The following is a 24295-nucleotide window of genomic DNA, read 5'->3' on the forward strand; positions in this document are numbered from 1 at the left end:
GGCCCGTTCAGAGAAGGTTTCACATCCCCTAAATATTGATTTTACACATTATACTGACCTGCTGTGGGCAGAGGGCCGCCTCTTCCAGCTGAAAGGAATTTGCTCCCAAATATCAGCCTGGGGAAAATTCAATGCTCTCTGCTTCCTGCATTAGTGCAAGTGGCAGCACTTGACAGTGCACTCCTTCCTTATTTGTGAAAAGGCACATAAGAACCTGGGAAATAAACAAATATATATATATAGCATTATATTAAAATGCTTCCTGAGCGGAATTTCATCTGCACTTGAACTACGTTGATACAGCCAAGAAAATAGAGGGGATAGAAATGTGGCTTTTTACCTTCCTTTGAGCTAATAAATTGGGCAGGGCTCTGAGGCAAGACTAATGCAATCTGAGATTGCTCTGAATTACATCAGGTGCTTGCAATTTAGGAAATGAAGGGTGGTCAGAGCTCAGAGCTTTCTCTGCAGTGGAAGAGCCTCCATGCACTAGGGAAGAGTGTTTCTTGGGTGGAGAAGCCCTTGGACCCGGGAAGATGGAGTTTCAGCACACCCGTGCACGGGCAAGCTGCCCTGGTTTGATCAGCCACCTTTGACTCCCACATGCTGGAAGGAAAGAGCCTTGCTGAAAAAATTCTTCATGAGATATTTGAGTGGCTTTTCCTCCTGGGGCGGGTGCTCTCCTGGGATCAGCCTTGTGCTGCGTTGGGAAAATAACCATTTCATTTTCCTACCTGTATCTGCTTCCTGCCTTTTATTTTTGCACAGATGCTCTGTGGCTTCTTGTTTAGAGCCCTGTTTGCTAACAGCAAGGACCCCTTCAAACTTCATACCACATTTCTATTAGCGACCACAAAAAGTCTTGGGGTTGCAGGGAGGAGGTAAGGGTGAGCAAGCCTTCCTTTTTGGCCGAGGGGCGTGCAGAGATGAGTGACCAAAGCAAATCCCTTGGTCAGACGCTGCAAAAAGCAGTGCAGAGACACTGTCTGCTCTCTGGGACAACTGCCAGGGCTCGTTCTGTCCTTTGTCATTTTTATCCTCAAAGAGTCCTAGAGCTCCTTCCCACTTTTCCCTGCCTCTGCCCCTGGGTTTGGCCCGGGTGGTCCACACCGGCTGCGTCTGAGCGAGGACAACGTGCTGCCCTGAGCAGCCACGGGGAAGGGGGGAGAGGAGGCAGCACGAAAGGGCAAGACACGCTCAGGCGTGAAGGCAAAATGGAGAGATCATCAGAGAAGTCAGGTGTTTAAGTTCACATCACCCCCCTGACCAGAGCTGACGTGACAGTTAATTCAGGCAAGCCGCTGACCTTGGCTGCGCTACAAGGGTAATAATGTCTTCTCGAGGATGAAGTGTCCCTGTGTAACTCCCGCAGAGCATTCCGGGGGAATGGGCAAACACCTAACTAATAGAGCTTCTTGTTTCTTCCCATTTCTTTGTAAACATCGTTATTGCGACCAGCAAAAACTTATTTCCAGTCCAGGGCTTTATCGAATTCAGGAATCTCTCTCCATCCCCTTCGACCTGTCTCGCCTCAAGAAGCGGCAGCTCTTTTTGCAAAGCTGTCCTCATGCCAGTATGGGGGAGGACACCCCCCCCAGACATGCTACCCTATGTATTGCCTTGAGTCATGCCTTGGAATGACACCACTGCAGCATCTCCTCAACCTGGTGTCCTAATGACTCTGACCTTCCTCCTCCTCACCTGGTGGTGTCTTCCCACTTTGCAGTTGCGGTCTTGCCCCGCTCCCTCCAGGTTACTATTAGAATCACAGAATGGTTTGGGTTGGAAAGGACCTTAAAGACCATCCAGTTCCACCCCCCTGCCATGGGCAGGGACATCTCCCACCAGACCAGGTTGCTCCAAGCCCCCTCCAACCTGGCCTTGAACCCCTCCAGGGATGGGGCAGCCACAGCTTCTCCAGGCAACCTCTCACCACCCTCTGAGTAGGCCAGCCCACATCTCATAATGAGCACAAGAATCACATTTGTGAAGAGCTGAAAGCAACACCTAATTCAAGTAGACCAGCCCACATCCCATAATGAGCACAGGAATCATATTTGTGAAGAGCTGAAAGCAACACCTAATTGACCTGTAGCAATTCAACAGCCAAGACACACAGCTGAGCTGCTCCGGGTCTGTTCGTTGGAGAATAAAACCGTGAACTGACCAGCTTAAATAGATTGTTTTAAAGTGGTTTGTCTTCTCTCCCGCTGCAAGATACATAATCATCAATATTTGAAAAAAAACAGGTTCCAAACACGATTTTAAAAGCAGATTTAGAGAAAACACCTAAAATCAGCTGCAATCCCAAGCTGCGGGACCGTTACTCATTTCCACCACTTCAGCGCTGGGGCGGTGAATCACAGGCGGCGCTTGGCACTTATCTGCAGAATGAGATGGGGGGGTTTTATCTGCTTTCACTTGATAAAACATCCTTAGAACATTTAATTTGATTTTCCTTCTTATCTGATTGGCCTGGCAGTGTGTGAGTTTCCCCTTTCAGAAGCCAAATGACCTCTCAGCGGGGCCTCCTGCAGAATCTTTCGGCCGCATCTTTGCGCCTCTTCCTCCACCTCAGCTCTTTGGGGCAGATTTGGTCTTTGGGGAAAGGAAGCCCAGCAGTAGCAGGGCTAATTCTCCATCACATGAGAGATGTTTATACCTAAAAAATGCTGTTAGTGCTGGTTCTAGCAGCAAACCTGAGTGTAATACCCCCACCTGGCACCCCACGCAGGTGGCTTCATGGGTGCTGTGCCACCCTGCTGGCAGCAGCACAGAACAAGGGAGAGTCTTGCCAGGACTCAGCTTCCACATGGCATCTCTTAGGAATCAGATGGATTTCCTCGTCCTGCTAAAGCCAAAAAAAAAGATGTCAAAAGCAAGAGGAGGTGGTATCAGCAGCTGAAGGTGGAGGGAGGAAGGCTGGAGGGTGAGCATCACCCCGTGAAGCTGGCTGAGGTGAAGAAGAATGGAAAGGAGAAGGAGCACTCAGACTCAACGAGGTCTTGGGGCTTTGCTGGTTTTCCTAAGTGGCCCTCCCCTCCAAAAATGGGAACAAGCCATTTCTGTAAAGGTCAAAGTCCAATTCTAGATGAGCTTTCAGCTTCAAAAGCGAACGCGGAGACACGCACGTACTCTTGCTGCCTGCCTGGAAAATATGATTCAGAGAAAATTGTGCAATGCCCAAACTCCATTTAGCTGTTAGCAGGCTCGATCTAAAAAATATACAATTAAGAAGCTTGAGCATCTGGGAAGACCAAATGGCTTTAAAATATACCGTATTGTTGCCGCACTCGTATCAAAAGCACTTTGGAAGAAAATAGAGCTTCAACAAGTCAACCTTTGAGCCAAAGCATCGTCCCTGGTGTGGAAATCATAACACCAGTGCTTTGGTGCAACCCACGAGAGGAAGGCAGTTAAGAGAGCTTGTAACTTTGAAAAGAAAATGCTTTGAGACAATAAACCAGCTTGGCAGAAAGAAAAGCATATTTATCAGCGGTTAACATGGCTTGACAGCTAATAGGGAAAAAGAGCAAAGTGAAATCCAGTGAGTTGCTTCTCCAGCTTTGCTGTGTTTAAAGAATCCGCTCTCTTTAATCCTCCCATGTGGGGAAAATGTGCCTGTAGGGTCGCCATGTGAAGACAGTAGAAGGAGTTGAGATGGCAAAACCTGAGCTCCATATTTTGCACGGGGAGTGTCTATAGACCCTGCTAAATTTTAAATGTATGTACAACTCTAATCTGCAAAGTATCTGCAAATTAATCCCTGCCTTGAAGGTAGAGCCCAGCTGCTTCCTTGGTGTCTCTAACTGCATGAGTAGACCAGACCCACTGAGATGAACAAGCAAGAACTTCCCACCTGGTTGGGATGAACGCTGTCCTGCTCTGGTTTGCAGCTCAAGGACCTCTGCATCTGAGGGAAGGCAGAAAAGAAGGAGGTCTAGCTAAAGCCCCGTCACCGATTTCCTACCAGGCTTGGCTCCAGCCCTAGGCAGCAAACAAAAATGAACAAGACTTTACACGTGTCAAGAAAGGTGGAGGAGGTGATGAGCTGAATTTGTGGTTCCCTCCCACGCCCAGACTGAGCAGTCCCTGTCACCCGGGGAGAGGAGAGGCAGATGGAGAGAAATACAAACTTGTACAGGAAAAAAAAAATAAAAATACGTAACAACAACAACAAAAAAATACAGTAAAAAAGACTCATCCCTCCCTTCTCCTTCCATTCCAAGCAGCTGGAGAGGAAGGACAGGTCTGAGCTACCTGTACTTAGGTTTCTTGTGAGTTCTGTGGCAGTTTGTGCAGGCAGACATGTTTGTGTGTGTGCACGTGTACCTCTGGTGGGGTACAAGCTCAGACTTGCTACTGGGTGGACCTAGAAATGAGATGGCAGCAGCCACATCCACCAGCTTGGGATGGACACCCCGATCTCCAGGTGGCTGGGCTTCGGCTGGAAGGAGAAATCCCAAGGTCCTGGACTCTGCTGGATTTGGGAGCTTCCTGAATGTGCTCAACACAGAGAATGCAAAATTCCTCCTGGTGTCTACTCAGTAGAGTCAAGCCAGTTTCTGTGAATACCCATTTATCTGGAAAACAGCGTTCCAACTGTCCCAAAACCATGGAGATTCCATCTGGATTGACTAAACACCCTGGACTTTCATACCGTAAACATCACATTCCAAATAAATCAGAAAGTTTGCTGCATTCCATATAAATTAGAAGGAGTCCTCTCTCTCTCCCTTGATGGATGCCATCCAGAGAATTCCTTGCCCTGGTGCCAGACCCCTGAGCCCTTCCCTCCCTCTCGAAGCCACAGCACTCATGGTGTCCCCCATTTGCTGTCCCCTGCACAGCATCCTGCTGGGGGAATGGGCTGGGTATGGTCCTTGTGTATTTTATATCAGTATTGGGATCAACATTGATTCTTTAGTATTATTAATGTTAATTATTTCGTCTTATTAAATCTGTTTGTATTTCAACTTTCATGTTTCCTTGCGTTTCCCTGATTCTCCATCCCGGGTGGGGAGGAGTCATCATGAGATAGAAAAATTGTCTATATGACAATAAATTTTTGAGGGTTCCTCAAACCATAACAGGCAGAAAGACCAGTGTAGACCTCGGTGTAGACCCTTTCAGAATGGTCTGAAGGGCAGTATTGGGATCAACATTGATTCTTTAGTATTATTAATGTTAATTATTTCGTCTTATTAAATCTGTTTGTATTTCAACTTTCATGTTTCCTTGCGTTTCCCTGATTCTCCATCCCGGGTGGGGAGGAGTCATCATGAGATAGAAAAATTGTCTATATGACAATAAATTTTTGAGGGTTCCTACGCCCAGACTGAGCAGTCCCTGTCACCCGGGGAGAGGAGAGGCAGATGGAGAGAAATACAAACTTGTACAGGAAAAAAAAAATAAAAATACGTAACAACAACAACAAAAAAATACAGTAAAAAAGACTCATCCCTCCCTTCTCCTTCCATTCCAAGCAGCTGGAGAGGAAGGACAGGTCTGAGCTACCTGTGCTTAGGTTTCTTGTGAGTTCTGTGGCAGTTTGTGCAGGCAGACATGTTTGTGTGTGTGCACGTGTACCTCTGGTGGGGTACAAGCTCAGACTTGCTACTGGGTGGACCTAGAAATGAGATGGCAGCAGCCACATCCACCAGCTTGGGATGGACACCCCGATCTCCAGGTGGCTGGGCTTCGGCTGGAAGGAGAAATCCCAAGGTCCTGGACTCTGCTGGATTTGGGAGCTTCCCGAATGTGCTCAACACAGAGAGTGCAAAATTCCTCCTGGTGTCTACTCAGTAGAGTCAAGCCAGTTTCTGTGAATACCCATTTATCTCAAAAACAGCGTTCCAACTGTCCCAAAACCATGGAGAGTCCATCTGGATTTACTAAACACCCTGGACTTTCATACCATAAACATCACATTCCAAATAAATCAGAAAGTTTGCTGCATTCCATATAAATTAGAAGGAGTCCTCTCTCTCCCTTGATGGATGCCATCCAGAGAACTCCTTGCCCTGATGCCTTCCATGGAACTTCCATGTTTCCTTGTGTTTCCCTGATTCTCCTTCCCGGGTGGGGAGGAGTCAACATGAGATAGAATAATTGTCTAAATGACAATAAACTTTTGAGGGTTCCTCAAACCATAACAGGCTGAAAGACCAGTGTAGACCTTGGTGTAGACCCTTTCAGAATGGTCTGAAGGGTCCATGGGGCAGTGCTGCCTCTTAGGATGACATCAGGCTGACTTCAGGTGACAAACTCCATGTCAACTTATAGCAGACCAGGTCAGGAATAGCTTCAGATCATCTCGTCTACGTGGTATTGCTCACGCAACGGTGCTTCAGGGCAGATGGAGCATGGTAGGACCTCTCTGCCCTTTAGGAAGGTGATCCCCAAACCTCTTATCCATCCTATTTCCTGGGCCACCAGTGGTTTATCCTAAATCCAGCTCCCACCAAGCCTCCTGAGGAGAAACAGTTTGGGCAGCTGGAAAATTTGGTCTTGAGATTGCTCTTAAAAAACAACACACATCGAGTCTCGTGTCTGGACTGGGGAATGTTCCATTGCTCTGAAAATCTGAAACGATTTCACTAGTCAAGGAGGATGGAAACTTAATAAAAAATGACCTGGCATTTGAGATACTCTTCTGGGAAATAAGAGGAAGTTAAAATTCATCTTCCAAACCAGACAGAAGCCGATATTTACCTTCTGGCCAGGGAATGAGCTGGTCATGGGACTATCGAAGACCGTTGCTGCCAGGCCTTGCCTTTTTGAAAGAGCCAGTACCATCTTCAGAGGGCAGAAATCTGGCCACACAACGAGTTGTTCCTTTAGACCTGGGAGGACAAGGCAAGCCAAAAAGGTTAAAATTGATCCTTCTTCTTCCCCGAGAGAGGCACAATAACCAGGAGGAGGTGGAAGCTACCTCCTGTTTGCTTTTCTGCTCTTCTCCAACAGTGAGAAATGCTCCGGTGTCTCTCTCGGTGCCTTTTTCTTACTCCATTCAAGGGAGAAAAAGGGCTTTGATCAGATCAGAGGAAGTGAATCTGTCTATTTAGACTCGTGTATTTCTGCCAGGAGAAGGAGAGGATTATATAGTACGATAGTCTGAAGATACATTTTTATCTTGCATTCCTCTCCAAGTGGTTTTTTCTTTTTTTTTAAAACGTTTAATGAGTTTTAATTGATTTTCACACCACCTCTGCATTATAGCACAGTCATCTCACACTGCAGCACAGCCACCCCCACAGACCCTCACCAACCTCGAGGACTGAAGGAACTGCGCTCCGGTGTGTGACCTTCTGGAGTTCATGCTTTGAGGCCATTTCCCCTTTTCTTCATGACTGGAAACACTTTTAATAACACTTTTTAATAACAAGAGTCTCGTGCAATCGCTTGACTCCAAAAGCTCAGATTTTTTTTTTTAAAAATCACATATGTGATAGTTAATGGGGGTTTTTTTTGTGATTGTTGACATATTTTACGGAAAGCTCTTGTATTCCCCACAGCTTGAAAACATCAAAAGCCAGGCAGAAATGTGTTCAGCCACGAATTACATGAGGTTCATTTACTAGTGGCCAGGTTGTCTTCTCTCTTCAGCTTGTCCTGCAGCCTCCTGCGTCTGTCTGGGGAGGTTCCTGGAGTTTTTCCATCCAAAACCCAATGGGTTAACCTGTATGAAAAGTAAAATATAGATGTGAAAAGATAAGTAGAGCCACCCAGTCTGCTGCTGGTTAGATACTATAGAGTCATAGAATGGTTTGGGTTGGAAGGGACCTTAAAGGTCCCCAAGATCCAACCCCCTGGTTGGATCAGGGACACCTCCCACCACACCAGGTTGCTCCAAGCCCCGTCCAACCTGGCCTTGAACCCCTCCAGGGATGGGGCAGCCAAAGCTTCTCTGGGCAACCTGGGCCAGGCTCTCACCACCCTCACACCAAAGAAGTTCTTCCCCACATCTCATCTCCATCTCCCCTCTTTCAGTTTCAAACCCTTCCCCCTCCTCCTAGGGCTCCCCTCCCCGATCAAGAGTCCCTCCCCATCTCTTGTGGAGCCCCTTGAGGGACTGGAAGGGGCTTGAAGGTCTCCCTGGAGCCTTCTCTTCTCCAGGCTGAACCCCCCAACTCTCTCAGCCTGTCTTCATAGGAAAGTAATCCCAGAGATCAAAGCTGTTTCTTTTGCTCTTTGCCATGCACCTGAGGCCTTGTCCATCCCCTCTGTCGTTGCGGGGCGCTGCCGGTTTCTCCAGCAAGTCCCCAGTAGCACCTCAACTCCACCACCACCCTTCCCTTTGCCTCTCCTGCTCCTCATGGCATTTTCTGTCTCTGTGTAAACCAACACATGGCACACAGGGAAACTCATGGCCCATTAAACTCCTGCTAATCCGACTCTAATGATATACTTACCTGCAGATCCCTTATTAAAGGCAGATTTGTTTTCGGGAAGCGGGTTCCAAAGCAGCTTGGCCATCGCTGATGCAGGAACTAATGAGCCAACTTATTTATCTCCCACCCCCTTCTCCTTTTTCCCTGCATTTGTTTGCTTTAGAGCACTCCTGTTTCTTCAGGGAAGGTGGCATCTAGTGCCACGAGCAGCTGAAGAGGAGCCAAGCTCCAGGGCTCCTTCCCCAATTCTCCGAAACCAACCTGCTGCTTGGCTTTGAGCAACCAATTTATCCTTTCTGCATTTTCTTCTTTTTTTTTCCCTTCTCAGCTCTCTTTCTGTAAACAGGACAGATGGTTTACACGGACTTTCAGAAAACCTTTGACAACTCCCTCATGAGATGTTATTAAGGGAGCTAAGTAGACACGGGGCGAAAGGTAAAGTATTGTCATAGAAACTAGCAAAAAGACAGAAACCAAGGAGTATGAGTACACGTTCAATTTTTTAATCTAACCAAAAGCTGCCAGCAGAACTGGCCTGATATTTTCTAAAGGGGAAAAAAAAATCTATTAGAAAAGCCAGATTCCAAAAAAAAAAAATTAAACCTTTGCTTTGGGAAATATTGTTTTGCAGGTGTTCTTGTGTATACACGTATGTGTATACACATATATAAATTATATATTTTTGTGTGTGTGTTCGTTTGTATTTGCATGGTGAAAATCAGAATGGTTATTTCCTCTCAGTCATGGGTCTGAAGGTGAATAAGAACAGGAGAAAGAGTCACCTGGAAATACTCCCCAGGAAAATCAAGAGAAAAATCATAGAATGGTTTAGGTTGGAAGGGACCTTAATGATCATCTAGTTCCAACCCTCCTGCCATGGGCAGGGACACCTCCCAGGGATCATTAATTTCCAGAAGGAACCATCTGGAACACCCCCCGGTGCCAAAGCACAACCAGCTCTACTGGTGACACTCCTGGAAGGCTGCTGCTCTAGTATTTTGTCCTCAAGAACTGCCAGAAGAACCTCAGATCCCCACGAATGCATATCCAGGGCTGCTGAGACACCTCTGCCACCCCAAATTCCACCTCCATCCATATCTCAGTCATCCTTTTTTACCATTCCACCAGCTCTGGTAGAACCCACACGCTTTATGCAGAGCAACGTAGCATCGAAGAATGGTTTGGGTTGGGAAGGACCTTAAAGATCATCTTGTTCCAACCCCTCTGCCATGGGCAGGGACACCTCCCAGAGATCATTAATTTCCAGAAGGAACCATCTGGAACACCTCCCAGTGCCAAGACAGAGCCACCTCCGTTGGTGACACTCCTGGAAGGCTGTTGCTCTAGTATTTGTCCTCAAGAACTGCCAGAAGAACCTCAGATCCCCACAAATGCATATCCAGGGCTGCTGAGACACCTCTGCCACCCCAAATTCCACCTCCATCCATATCTCAGTCATCCTTTTTTACCATTCCACCAGCTCTGGCAGAACCCACACACTTTACGCAGAACAACGTAGCATCAAAGAATGGTTTGGGTTGGGAAGGACCTTAAAGATCATCTTGTTCCAACCCTCCTGCCATGGGCAGGGACACCTCCCAGAGATCATTAATTTCCAGAAGGAACCATCTGGAACACCCCCCGGTGCCAAAGCACAACCAGCTCTACTGGTGACACTCCTGGAAGGCTGCTGCTCTAGTATTTTGTCCTCAAGAACTGCCAGAAGAACCTCAGATCCCCACGAATGCATATCCAGGGCTGCTGAGACACCTCTGCCACCCCAAATTCCACCTCCATCCATATCTCAGTCATCCTTTTTTACCATTCCACCAGCTCTGGTAGAACCCACACACTTTACGTAGTGTGTGGCATCGAAGAATGGTTTGGGTTGGGAAGGACCTTAAAGATCATCCTGTTCCAACCCCCTGCCATGGGCAGGGACACCTCCTATAGATCATTAATTTCCAGAAGGAACCATCTGGAACACCCCCCGGTGCCAAAGCACAACCAGCTCTACTGGTGACACTCCTGGAAGGCTGCTGCTCTAGTATTTTGTCCTCAAGAACTGCCAGAAGAACCTCAGATCCCCACGAATGCATATCCAGGGCTGCTGAGACACCTCTGCCACCCCAAATTCCACCTCCATCCATATCTCAGTCATCCTTTTTTACCATTCCACCAGCTCTGGTAGAACCCACACGCTTTATGCAGAGCAAAGTAGCATCGAAGATTGGTTTGGGTTGGGAAGGACCTTAAAGATCATCTTGTTCCAACCCCTCTGCCATGGGCAGGGACACCTCCCAGAGATCATTAATTTCCAGAAGGAACCATCTGGAACACCTCCCAGTGCCAAGACAGAGCCACCTCCGTTGGTGACACTCCTGGAAGGCTGTTGCTCTAGTATTTGTCCTCAAGAACTGCCAGAAGAACCTCAGATCCCCACAAATGCATATCCAGGGCTGCTGAGACACCTCTGCCACCCCAAATTCCACCTCCATCCATATCTCAGTCATCCTTTTTTACCATTCCACCAGCTCTGGCAGAACCCACACACTTTACGCAGAACAACGTAGCATCAAAGAATGGTTTGGGTTGGGAAGGACCTTAAAGATCATCTTGTTCCAACCCTTCTGCCATGGGCAGGGACACCTCCCAGAGATCATTAATTTCCAGAAGGAACCATCTGGAACACCCCCCGGTGCCAAAGCAGAACCAGCTCTACTGGTGACACTCCTGGAAGGCTGCTGCTCTAGTATTTTGTCCTCAAGAACTGCCAGAAGAACCTCAGATCCCCACGAATGCATATCCAGGGCTGCTGAGACACCTCTGCCACCCCAAATTCCACCTCCATCCATATCTCAGTCATCCTTTTTTACCATTCCACCAGCTCTGGTAGAACCCACACGCTTTATGCAGAGCAACGTAGCATCGAAGAATGGTTTGGGTTGGGAAGGACCTTAAAGATCATCTTGTTCCAACCCCTCTGCCATGGGCAGGGACACCTCCCAGAGATCATTAATTTCCAGAAGGAACCATCTGGAACACCTCCCAGTGCCAAGACAGAGCCACCTCCGTTGGTGACACTCCTGGAAGGCTGTTGCTCTAGTATTTGTCCTCAAGAACTGCCAGAAGAACCTCAGATCCCCACGAATGCATATCCAGGGCTGCTGAGACACCTCTGCCACCCCAAATTCCACCTCCATCCATATCTCAGTCATCCTTTTTTACCATTCCACCAGCTCTGGCAGAACCCACACACTTTACGCAGAACAACGTAGCATCAAAGAATGGTTTGGGTTGGGAAGGACCTTAAAGATCATCTTGTTCCAACCCTTCTGCCATGGGCAGGGACACCTCCCAGAGATCATTAATTTCCAGAAGGAACCATCTGGAACACCCCCCGGTGCCAAAGCAGAACCAGCTCTACTGGTGACACTCCTGGAAGGCTGCTGCTCTAGTATTTTGTCCTCAAGAACTGCCAGAAGAACCTCAGATCCCCACGAATGCATATCCAGGGCTGCTGAGACACCTCTGCCACCCCAAATTCCACCTCCATCCATATCTCAGTCATCCTTTTTTACCATTCCACCAGCTCTGGTAGAACCCACACGCTTTATGCAGAGCAAAGTAGCATCGAAGAATGGTTTGGGTTGGGAAGGACCTTAAAGATCATCTTGTTCCAACCCCTCTGCCATGGGCAGGGACACCTCCCAGAGATCATTAATTTCCAGAAGGAACCATCTGGAACACCTCCCAGTGCCAAGACAGAGCCACCTCCGTTGGTGACACTCCTGGAAGGCTGTTGCTCTAGTATTTGTCCTCAAGAACTGCCAGAAGAACCTCAGATCCCCACGAATGCATATCCAGGGCTGCTGAGACACCTCTGCCACCCCAAATTCCACCTCCATCCATATCTCAGTCATCCTTTTTACCATTCCACCAGCTCTGGCAGAACCCACACACTTTATGCAGAGCAAAGTAGCATCGAAGAATGGTTTGGGTTGGGAAGGACCTTAAAGATCATCTTGTTCCAACCCCTCTGCCATGGGCAGGGACACCTCCCACCAAACCAGGTTGCTCAAAAATCTGCATTTTCCTATGGATGATCAATGACGGTTATTTAGGAGCACATTATCAAGAACCCATTTCAGCACAATTCCAGGAGAAACATTTTCTTTAGATAAGAATTTCCCTATCACAGCAATTTTCCTCTATTCAATAAATAAATTGTAATCTAATACTGACTCAACTGGTGCTGTGTGTCGTTGGGTTTGATTGAAATAGACTGTGGAACGGCGATATTATGAAAATCTAAGTAAATTCTGTCGGTGTGGTTGCTCGTGCATCGTTATATGGGGGTTTTTTGTGGTTTTTTTTTAATTTTTCATTATTCAGGACGAGAAATAAACAATAAAATGGCAAGAACTACAGTTGACCCCAAGTATTTCAATTATCTACAAGAAAACGAAATAATTAGACGGACCTCGGTGAAAGAATCACGTAAATGCAGATGAAGATTTGGGAATTTTTGGCAAATACACCGGGCACTGGAAGACCTGACCCATACTATCCAAACATCTTGCCGAATGCTGAGTAGAATATAGCCATTATTCCACCTAAAAAAAAGCAAACAAATAACAAAACACAACACAACTCGGTGAAAATCTGTGGCGTGTACAGGCAGGTAAAGCACTAGGACAAAAAAACAGGGCAGAAAATAACACTGGAAGTGCTAAAATAGAATTTTATACTATAATCCAGAAAAATATTGGCCCAACTGGAAAGCTGTTGTATTATTTTATAATATTTTTTTTAAATGAACCGATTCAGGAGAGGAAAGAGCAGCTTCTGGAGAGACTGGAAGGGAAAGGATTAGAACCAGGGACACAAATGAAGAGATAAGTCGTAGAAATAGCCATTTAGACACTGATTAGGAGCTGGACGTAGATTCTCTACATTTATTCTTTAACTATAAGGACCAAATTATATCTCCCATATCACCCTGCTGGACCACAAACTTATAGAATGGATGTAATTATGGAATCACAGCCTATTAATTAGCCAATAGCAAAGCCTGTGGTTCTGAGTGGACAATCCTCATGGGGTTAAAATTGGGAGAAAAAAAAATGGTAACAGTTTCCTATTTTCATCCAACTTTTCAAATTCTTGCAACCATCCCAATCACACCCTCCTCAAAAACACAAATGACGTGGAAAGAACCACTTGCAAAAAAATCAATAAGTGATGAAAAAGAAGAAAAAGAAGAAAAAAGAAGAAAAAGAAGAAAAAGAAGAAAAAATGGTGTTTTGTTTGTCTTTTCAGAGTTAAAAAAGCTTGTTAGACATTTCCAGGAAGGTGAGGAGCACTTGACAGTAGACAAAACTTTTTTCACCGTATTGATTACGGGAAGGGGAGATGGGTTGGTTTGGTTTTTTCCCCCTCAGAAAATAGACCCTTTTTCCACCAGAAAGAAAAGATGGGTATAAAGTGCTACCAAGGTCTGTGCTGGAGTCAATAAGAGCGTTAACGGTACATTTGACAAAGAACCTTACTTTTACGGCGCTTCTTTCCTCTGCTTTCATTAAAGTTGGCTGAAAACCCAAGAATTCTGTTCAGGCAGAAGAAAAAAAAACCCAAAGTTTGAAAACACATAATTCCGTGAGCCATGAAATACGTGAAGCCTGTTTTCTTGGAGCTTTTCATTCCGAGCAGCTTTCCTCTTCACGCTCTCGCTGGTTGCAGATAAGGGCTGAAGGCTTAAGTCATCTTCCTCCTACGGACACGCTTGGGCTCTTCTCCTTCATCCGAGCGTTCCTACCAACCAGGAGAAAAAGCTATTAGGGGTGGAGAGACAAACGGACACACAAAAATTTTCTAAAATCAACATAGAATCATAATTGATTTTCTAAATCAACATAGAATCATTATTATGACAATTATCACCAAATTATGATGATTTCCATGGGAAATCAATGTATCCTATTCAGCAAGAATTTCTAAAGCTTTGAGTTTTGGGGTGTTTTTTGTTTTTTTTTTGTTGGTTGGTTTTTTACACCCCAGAGGAATGGATCAAATTACGATGATTTCCATGGGAAATCAACGTATCCTGTTCAGCAAGAATTTCCAAAGCTTTGAGTTTTGGGGTGGGTTTTTTTTTCAGATGGTTGGTTTTTTACACCCCAGAGGAATGGAGTGATGGGACATAAAGATGAATCTCTGTTATACCTTTATCCACAGAATCACATGGGGTTGGAAGGGACCTCTGGAGATCATCTACTCCAACCCCCCTGCCAAAGCAGGTCGACCTATAGCAGGTTGCAGAGGAACTTGTCCAGGTGGGGTTTGAATGTCTTCAGAGAAGGAGACTCCACCACCTCTCTGGGCAGCCTCTTCTGGGGCTCTGCCATCCTCAAGGTCAAGGGTGGCAACTTGACCCTCCAGATCCTATCATGATCTCTCTTATATCGAAGAAAATGGCCCCAGCCATCTGGTTAGTGACTCTCTTGAGAGAGGTTTTCTATACTGACACGAAGAAAATTCTTTGCTGGAAACTCACCATCCCTGGAGATATTTAAAAGATGGTGGACATAGTGCTTAGAGACATGGGTTAGTGATGGTTTTCATCAGAATTAGGTTGATGGTTGCTCTCAATGATCTTAAAGGTCCCTTCCAAGGAGCTGGGACTGTTTAGTATGAGGAAGAGGAGGCTGAGGGGAGACCTCATCACTCTCTACAACTACTGGAAAGGACACTGTAGAGAGGTTGGGGCTGGTCTCTTCTCACAGGTAATTAATGACAGAACGAGAGGGAATGGCTTCAAGCTCCAACAGGGTGGGTTTAGACTGAACATTAGGAAGGAATTTTTCACAGAAACAGTGGTCAGACACTGGAATAGGCTGCCCAGGGAGGTGGTTGAGTCACCATCCCTGGATGTGTTTAAGGGACGTTTAGATGTGGTGCTGAGGGACATGGTGTAGGGAAGAACTTTGTAGAGTAGGGTAGATGGTTGGACTCGATGATCCCAAGGGTCTCTTCCAACCTAGACCATTCTATGACTCTATGACTCTATGACTCTATATCAAGGGAATAATCCCCTTTAAAATCATCTCACCCAGCGTTAATATTAAACCCCCCCTTTTCTTATTACAGCCTCCACGAAGCCCAATATCCTCACTTTTGGTCCCATTTTTTGCCTGAATACTCAAATTTCTGTAACTGGGATTGCCATTCTGTGCGACACGCATCAGCATCGCGCACGTCCTATTCCTCCCGACCCGATAAGCCTGCCCGCTGTGACACAGGCAGCCACCAAACGAAAAGGAGATGTCATTTTGCCTGATGGATATCACCATTTTAAATACAACCATCCCTGCCCAGTTAATCTTGCAGCTACAGTTCATTTCAGATTCGCGAGTCGAAAAAACGCTCATTTCTGCCATCCCTTTCCTGGAGAATTTTGCCGCGGTTGTGATCGTTGTTTCCCCCTTTAATCTAAAATTAAATTGTGAAATACACGCTTCGCTCTTTGTTTATGAAAAAACACCCCTCGTGTTTATATCTTCTTTATACTCCCCCAATCAAAAAGTGTTGCAAAAACGAGTCAAGGTTGCTAAGTAACAATGACATTTACAGAACCTGTGCTGCACTTAAAGGTAAGGATATAATGAGAATATTTAAGACTATCATAAATTGTATTACAAGCAAACAATCCCTTGATTCTCAACAAATGAAATGAAACAACTTCAAGCCTTTTCCAGGGATTTAAAAGTAGGGTTTTTTCTGGTATTGGGTCCCATCCTGCCAATGTTTTTTTTCTGAAGGGATGCAATTAGAAGGGAACTCATTGCTCTGATGAAAGTGTAGCTGTTCAAATTCAACGGTTGCGGTTGTTGGTTTGGTTTGGGGGTTGGATATTGTTTGTTTTAATTGAAGGGCTTACAATTAAATTCAATGCTGAGACCAGGCTGTGGTGTTAATGTAGGAGAGCGGCCACCATATACCCTTCCTGCATGTGGGTTTGGGCGATCCCAAGCACAAATCCAGGCTGGGTGGAGAATGGCTGGAGAGCAGCCTGGAGAAGAAAGACTTGGGGGTGTTGGTGGATGAGAAGCTCAACATGAGCTGGAAGCCCAGAAAGCCCCCCCAGCGTGGCCAGCAGGGCAAGGGAGGGGGGGTTCTGCCCCTCTGCTCCGCTCTGGGGAGATCCCTCACTCAGTGCTGCCTCCAGCTCTGGGGCCACCAACAGGAGAAGGACATGGACCTGTTGAAACTGGACCAGAGGAGGCCACGGAGATGATCCATGGGTGGACCCCTCTGCTGTGAGGACAGGCTAAGAGAGTTGGGGGGGTCCAGCCTGGAGAAAAGAAGGCTCCAAGGGAGACCTTAGAGCCCCTTCCAGTCCCTCAAGGGGCTCCAGGAGAGATGGGGAGGGACTCTGGATCAGGGAGGGGAGCCATAGGACAAGGGGGAAGGGTTTGACACTGAAAGAGGGGAGATGGAGATGAGATGTGGGGAGATGGAGATGAGATGTGGGAGGTGGTGAGAGCCTGGCCCAGGTTGGCCAGAGAAGCTGTGGCTGCCCCATCCCTGGAGGGGTTCAAGGGCAGGTTGGAGGGGGCTTGGAGCAACCTGGTCTGGTGGGAGGTGTCCCTGCCCAGGGCAGGGGGTTAGAACTAGATGGTCCTTAAGGTCCCTTGCAACCCAAACCATTCTATGACACACATGAAAAATCCCTTCTTTCTTCCACCTTTCTCCTCTTCCCTCTGCCAGTGGGAGGCAGAGAGGGAGGCCATACATTAGGAGACGCAGAACTTCAGTTTGTTTTTTCCCCCCTCAAAACCCTGACAAGAGCCTTCAAACACAAACACATCTTCCCTGGTTGCACACAGATGAGCTGGAGAGGGCAGAGCTCCCAAGGTGTCCCTGGAGCAGAGCTCCAGCGAGGAGCTACAAACAAAGAGCCCTGCTTTGCTCCAGCTGCTCCAGGGAGGATTCCATGACCTGCAGTATCAGAGGCAACATGTGGTCCCAGCTCTGTCTTTTATTCATCGCCAGGTACGAGCATCCCCTGCAGGGCTGCACCTGCTGTCCTCAAATCCCTCAGGAACCAGGATGCTCCACAACCCTGACCCCAGGATGGATCATCACAGCTTCCAAAACAGAACAACAGGAAACAGTTTTACTCCATTTTTCTGATGGTTTGGAATTATGCTTGAATTCTGCACCTTGTTCTAACAGAATCACAGCATCTTCATGGTTGGAAGGGATCTGACATCCCCAAGTCATTGCCTTGCCCAGCCATGAGCCAGGAACGATCACCGTGTCTTCTAAGCTACACTTCCCTGAGGCTGAGGCTGCTGGATCCCAGCAACACGCAAATCCAAGGATTATAGAATCATAGAATCATCTGGGTTGGAAGAGACCTTCAAGGTCATCTAATCTGACCCCCCCGCAGTCAGCAGGGACACCCCCAACTAGACCAGGTTGCCCAGGGCCTCGTCGAGCCTCACCTTGAATATCTCCAGGGAAGGGGCCTCAACCACCTCCCTGGGCAACCTGTTCCAGTGCTCCACCACCCTCACAGGAAAGAACTTATTCCTAATGTCTAATCTAAATCTGCTTTTCTCCAGATTATTATTACAGAAATACCATTTGGAAGGGAACTCTGGAGGTCTCTTTTCCCAGCTCCTGCTCCATGCAGAGCTCTTGGCAGCAACAGGGCCATCAGCTGGAGCTTTGCTGAGCAGTCCCTGGAACCCCCCAAGGACAGAGATGCCACCTCTTTGGGTCTGTGTCACCCTCCTCATCAAGAAGCATTTTTCAGTACCTGAGCTCAAGTTCCCAAGTCGTAATTTGTGGCCTTTCTTTTGTATCCCACACCACCAAAAAGAGCTTGTCTCCATCAGTTCCATAACTGCTCTTCAAGAGCTGGTGGGCCACCGTGGGTTTACCCTTAGCTCCCTCTTCGCCACCCTACAAGAGCCCTCAGCCCCTCCTCACAGTCATTAACTCCTGACCATCCTCACCACCTCTTTTGGGGTCTCCACGCGTCCCCCATCCCCTGGAAATCAAAAGTAATAGAAACACAGCAAAGGAAACACCTTCTTGCCTCTAACCATCTCCATGCAGGTTCCCAAACAAAAGTCAAAATGAGCTTTGCTTTGTCCTAAAAGTAAATAATCCTCTCCCAAGGGCAAAGAAAACCCAAGGTCTCAAGCTAAACCTTTGAGTTTTCCAAGAGCAGACACTCCAAAGAAGAACTTCTTCCTTTGGTACCACGCCACTTAATCAGCTACAGATTTATTTGAAATAATTTCCATGTGTAGCTACACATTTTTCATTCTTGAGCAAAACCCAGCACATTCACACTACTTTTCCTGAGCCCAGTCACGTTATATGACCAAAGTAGGACCTTGTAAAGAAAATTAGCACCTTTATTTTGGAAACGCCGAGCGAAAAATAGAAACTTCATTTCCCTGTGGCTCTTAATAGTGTTTTGGTGTAAAATTCAAATCTGTATTCAAACAAGGGAAGGCAGCAAATTATTGCTGCGAGCCTAATATTTTCTCCCAGAGGAAAGCTATTTCTGCTTGTCACCTTTCTTCTTTCCACACACTCCACAACTCAGGTATTGCTGCTGCTCGTTACGCATATAACCTTGATTGATCATTTATGCTAATTTTAGAAACAATAATGAATGCAGCGTGGCTGATAACTAATTGATGTTTTCTTGCCGTAATGAATGGTTTGACATCAGTTCTACACGTCGGCTGCTCCTGGGTCAAGCAAGAGGTAAAAACCCAAGTGATCTTGTTGATGATGCCACGCGGCATTTGGGGTCCAGGAGAAACACCCAGTTGTGGTTAACGACACCTGTGAGCCACCACTGAAGGTCTTGCTTAGGTTTTCATTAATCTAGTGTGCTCCTCATGGGGATGAGGAGCCAATCTGTCATCTGAGCGAGACCAGGAGATGTTTAGTTCCATCCCACGAGGGCTCAACTGTGCTGCAGGAGCCATCACGAGCCCGGTGGTCCTTGAAGCAGTAGCAACCCAACCCTCTGGAGATGCCACCTGTAGTTTCCTGGGCTGGTTGCAGGTGTTTTTATGACTTTTAAGGCTTGGTTCCCTCTTACCCTAGAATCTGTCTCCCCTCAGACAGCAGAAGGTGGTATCAGTAGAGGGTGCACAGCTCGGTTTTCGAAGGGATGAAGCTGCAGAAGGCTGCTTTGCCCAAATCCAGAGGCTGGACCACAGCTGCAGCTCAGCATTTCCATCCTCAACACGGCTCCAATTATACAGCCGTACCTCTCCTAAGGGCTGCAGGATATCTGTGGTTTCAGGCCCCCTGTATAACCTCCAGTTTTAATTAAGTGCCAAACGAGGGAGCAGAAGCCAAGCCCAGCCCTTGACAGAGCACGTTGAGTCAGTGCTCCCACCTGCTAGAGTTCCATCTACTTCTGTCACCACGAATCTAACCTCCAAAACCACAGTTACATCAGCACTTCTCTCTCTATTTCAAAAAAAAAGAAGAGCCTACAGGATGCAGGAACAAACTTGGATGGTCAGAACCTTCCTAACCTGTGGATCTGCTGGATGTACGAGTCCCATCAGCGCTAATTGGGAAGCGTAGCGTGGAGTCAACTGCCCAACATCCATATTTATGGCTTCAAGCTCCAACAGGGGAGGTTTAGACTGAACATTAGGAAGGAATTTTGGATCGGAATAGGCTGCCCAGGGAGGTGGTGGAGTCCCCATCCCTGGATGTGCTTAAGGGGTGTTTAGGTGTGGTACTTAGGGATATGCTGTAGGGGAGGACTTTGTAGAGGAGGGTAGATGGTTGGACTCGATGATCCCAAGGGTCTCTTCCAACCTGAACGATTCCATGATTCTATCTAACAGATTTGAGACACATCTGCAGATCAGGTGAGCAACAGGTTAATAAATGAGCAGAGACAGATTTGAGACACATCTGCAGATTAGGTGAGCAACAGGTTAATAAATGAGCAGAGTGGAAATCCAGGGGGGGAATTTCTGACCTCCCCACGCCCGGGATGCAGCAGCTACGCAGAGTAGAAACCACAGGAGTAGATGAGGACCTTGGGCTTCTCCAAATAACAAGCTGATCTGACCTCAGGTCTGAGCAAACAGCAGCCAGGGTGAGGGATTTATGCCAGGCGCAGAAAAGAGCTCTTGTTTTGCACAGTCTCGACTGTTTCAGACAGAATATTTCTTTCTGATGTTTAAACTCCAACTCGGTCACAGCGGGTTGTGTCTGAAATTAAAACCAGTGGAAGAAAAAAAGATAGATGTGGGGAGGATTTTCTCTGGGCTTGAAAGGCTGCTTGTTTCTTCAGGCTTTGAATTTTAGTGATTTTCCGCGTTGACGTGCAAAAAAAATGTCAAGTGGCTCCGTATTTTCCCCAGACTTGGGGGGGGGAATATTCACTAAATTTATAGAAACATTTCCTAGTGCACAGGTTTTATGAACCAGAGAATAGTTGCTGTAAAACTAAGATTATTGCGGACAAAACTAATTCTGGGACTATCTACTACCAGCCTCTGGACTTCACCCATCGCTCTGAACGGCAAGGTCCACAGCCCCAAAATGTGAGAATTCCTGATGTGAAATCCAAGTTTATGAAGACACGAGTTTTATGAACCAGAGAATAGTTGCAGTAAAACTAAGATTATTGCAGACAAAACTAATTCTGGGACTATCTACTACCAGCCTCTGGACTTCACCCATCGCTCTGAACGGCAAGGTCCACAGCCCCAAAATGTGAGAATTCCTGATGTGAAATCCAAGTTTATGAAGTGGCCACGCAGCCCTGAGGCTCCTCCAGTTAAACGGAGCTTGATTTAGAACTTGTCGGGTGTGTCAGCGTGATCCATGTGGACCTCAGAAGGGAAGGGTTTGAGGGTTCCTCGGCGGTTGATGGGTACGTGTTGATGGATACCCCTGAGAAGCAGAACTTCTGCTCTCCTCTACCTGCTGGGAACCTGCCCTCGACCTGTTCCCCGTGGTGGGGGAAAGTCTGGGGCATCACAGCCCACCCCTGCAATACCATATTTTATTTTTTCTTTAAAACACCAAATCGAGGCATTTTTGGACTGTTTGCAATGAAATGAGGCATCCTTGGCAGCAGAGTCATTTCTTCCAGCGCTTTCCTGATCCCTGTGCAACAACATTCCTGCTGGGAGCCTTATCCCTTCCAGAGAGGACAACGTTAAGAGGCAGAACCCTTTTTTCCATCGTCCTCCCCTCCTCCTCCTCCTCCTCCAGCTCCATCCCTCGCTGTCACTTTCTAATCATTTCCCCTCCGATTATTGGGTTAGAAGAATTGATTATGAACTGAAGTCGCGCCGCTTTGGGGAATTAAGGGGCTTAAAAAGGTTTGATGGAATTGATTATGACCTGTCAACGAGCCCAGCTGCCTGGTCTGCCTGTGGAAATGGGTGTGCAGGTTCACACACACACACACACACAGAGAGACACACACACACACCCCCAACAGGCTGTTATAATTGGGTGCAATCACTGCTCCTCAAAGCCACAGCAGCTTTTTGGGGTGGACGTTGTCGGTCTTCAACCACTGCACTGGAAGTAGAGACCATAATTGGGTGCAATCACTGCTCCTCAAAGCCGCAGCAGCTTTTTGGGGTGGCCGTTGCCAGTCTTCAACCACTGCACTGGAAGTAGAGACCGGAAAATGAACCCCCAGCACTTCAGAAGAACCAACCTGGTTTGTAAACCAGGTCCCATTTGCTGACCAAGGCATGAGAGGAACCTCCTTTGGAAAAGCCCACACAACTTGGGTCCCCCAACACCTTGAGAACTTAATTGCAACCGGTGCAGGTGCAGAGAAGGCTTCCCAGGCTTATGAAATAAGGCAAAACCCTGCTTTATCATGCAAAAGAGAACTCTAAAAGTGTCTAACCTACTTTATCATGCAACAGGAAACTCCAAAATGCTACTTGTTGAGCCTAGCAATGGCAAAAAAAGGGGTTTGCATCCTATCAGAGTGCCAGGGATGGGGAAAAAAAATTGCTGGTGGATAAAATTAAGAAGGGACTCATGCAGTGTCAAAAGAAGAAGGAGCTTCTTGCTATTGAAGCTGAGAAGGCTCAGGAACAAGCTCCTACCAGCAGCCACGTAGCCAAGAAAGTTGGAGTTTGCAGCACCAGTAATTTGATTTATTTATCCAGCCAGGAAGACCTACCCAGTCCTCGCACACGTGGCCCACTATCTTCAGCTGCAGCAGGTTGGAAGGCACGTTTTTCTTGGGAGTGCTGGATTGCAGAAGGCAGAAATCATCCTCTTGTCGCGTAAAGCTCTGATGAGGGGACTCACATCATCTCTTTTCCAGCTCTGATTTACGGCCACGAAACGGGCACCTCGCTGCCCTATCCACGGGGTCCCGTAAAATGAGTCAAACCACTTCGTTCCATTAATCACAGAGGGAGCACGGCAGTTCTCTGAACTGCTCTCCATGTAACCACTTAATTAACTGACATGACAGATACGTGCCAGAAACTGAAAGCTGGCTCCAAATCCAAGTTTTGGATTAAAGCCCTTTTTTATTTAATTTTATTTATTTTTTTTTCCCCCTCCCTCTCCAAAGGAAGACTTTTCGTGGGAGTTGATAAACACCACAGGAGAGAGGACATCCACAACCCAGCCTTGGTCAGGTTGCTCAAAGCCACTACCAGGTTATTTGCACAGATTTATTATCTACACCAGAAAATTTGGGTTTCAGCATCCCAGGATCACCTGTAATAAGCAGGTTGAAGAAAAGTGCCACCACTGAGCTCTGCCAAAGGACAACTCTGTGACTGTGATTTTTCTTCCTCAACTATATACACGCAAAACAAAGCTGTGGGCACCATGAGAGAAGACAGATCAACCTCTGTGACCTCAAAGCCAAGTTTTGGATTAAAGTCCTTCTTTATTTTTTTTATTATTTTTTTTTCCCTCTCCAAAGGAAGACTTTTCTCTTCGAGGGAGCTGATAAACACCACAGGAAAGAGGACCACAACCCAGCCTTGGTGAGGCCACTCAAAGCCACTACCAGGTTATTTGCACAGATTTATTATCTACACCAGAAAATTTGGGTTTCAGCATCCCAGGATCACCTGTAATAAGCAGGTTGAAGAAAAGTGCCACCACTGAGCTCTGCCAAAGGACAACTCTGTGACTGTGATTTTTCTTCCTCAACTATATACACGCAAAACAAAGCTGTGGGCACCATGAGAGAAGACAGATCAACCTCTGTGACCTCAAAGAGAAGCCCCCGCCGTGGTTTCGGGGCACGTCGGGGCAGAAAGCGGGCGAAGCCTCGGAAAGAAATCAGCAGATTGAGCTTTCAGCCAGAAAATGTCATACAAAAAGCTGAACTGGAAGAAAAAAAAGGGAGCCCAGGGAACGCCAGACCAAGAGGTGTTCCTTTGGTTAGGAAGGAGGAGCATTGGCCAGGGCTTATCTGAGGTGTCGCCTTATCTCCACAGCGGTGGGGAAAAAACAAAGGGTGGTTTAGAGAGGAATCTGCATTTCATTGGCCAGGTATTTGGATTTCATGTACTAAGGCATCCAAACCTGCCCAAACGAACGGGCAGCCCGCCTGCAAATCCTTTGGACATCATTTATCTCCACGTTTAATTTAAGCTCCTACCATCAGCCCAGCATAAAAAGACCCAAGGGACGCCGGCCCCCAAACTGAACGTGGTCCTAATCCCTCCAAACCAGATGGCAAGGATTTACACCCCGTATAATCCTTCACATTTACCTGGGGGGCTTGTGCCAAACGAGAGAGAGAGAGAGAGAGAGAAAGAGAGAGAGAGAGAAAGAGAAGAAAACTTCATCTCTGCCTGTTTTCCCAAAGCTTTGAACGATGCCAGCCCAAG

At 47.0% G+C, this 24295-nt stretch overlaps 1 long non-coding RNA gene across 1 annotated transcript in view; it reads right to left on the reverse strand.

Moving 5' to 3' along the window:
* Positions 1-7610: 7610 nt before the first annotated feature.
* The window catches only part of LOC106899120, a 33521-nt gene continuing 16836 nt past the window's right edge, over positions 7611-24295 (reverse strand). Inside the window, exons 2-4 of the long non-coding RNA XR_001414021.1 lie at positions 13946-14207; positions 12877-13009; positions 7611-7681 (exon numbers count right to left, since the gene is read on the reverse strand). This is a non-coding gene — a long non-coding RNA (uncharacterized LOC106899120). The remainder of the gene's footprint in view (positions 7682-12876; positions 13010-13945; positions 14208-24295) is intronic.

Source organism: Calidris pugnax, unplaced genomic scaffold (assembly GCF_001431845.1).
Source record: "Calidris pugnax isolate Ruff unplaced genomic scaffold, ASM143184v1 scaffold150, whole genome shotgun sequence".
NCBI classification, from domain to species: domain Eukaryota; kingdom Metazoa; phylum Chordata; class Aves; order Charadriiformes; family Scolopacidae; genus Calidris; species Calidris pugnax.